Raw genomic sequence first — 767 nt, forward strand, 5'->3', positions numbered from 1 at the left:
ATAATTAGTAATAATCATCAGTAATAATCTTTAATAATTAGTAATAATAATCTGTGTTAAACAATCGAAGCCTTGATCTAAAGAATCACAGAGATGATTTTCAGCCCTACTCGACACAACGTTATTAGAACCGGGTCCTCGTGGAACCAGGTTTACCAGGTGGAACCAGGTTTAAAGTGTGTCTGGAGGGAGGCAGAGGCTGCTGGTCAGACCAACCTGAAACAGAGAGAGCGACTTTCAGCTGGAAGTTCTCCGACGGGATGACGCACTCGTAGGGGCCGGCGTCCTCCTGCTGGACGTTCTTAACGGTGATGGAGAAGTTTCCCTTCTGATACAGCGACGGGTCACTGAGCACTCGACCTCGGAATCTCAGCTGCTGTGTTGAGATGTCCGGTACGTTATCGATGATGTCCAGCACGATGTTGTCGTTTCTGTCTCTCCAAAAGACAGAGACGACGTTGGGTAGAGGGTCGTCCTCGGCGTAGACGCAGGGCAGCAGGACGGCGTCTCCGATAAAACCCTGGACTTTCTCCTGGCAGGTCCCTGAGAGCCCATAGTGGATCAGATCAATGAACGTAGACAAACTGTTTATTACTGTTCATACATTCATAAAGTCAGTGACAGGAAAAGGGTTTTTTATTTTACATGGATTTATTATACTGACAGATATCTCAATTAATAATGAGAATAATAATAATGAGAAGAATTATCTTATAATTCTGGAACAGAAATCACTGAAATTCCTGTATTATGGCAGTATTATGGCT

This window comes from Morone saxatilis, unplaced genomic scaffold (assembly GCF_004916995.1).
Source record: "Morone saxatilis isolate NCDOM2014 unplaced genomic scaffold, NCSU_SB_2.0 Contig6, whole genome shotgun sequence".
Lineage (NCBI taxonomy): Eukaryota > Metazoa > Chordata > Actinopteri > Moronidae > Morone > Morone saxatilis.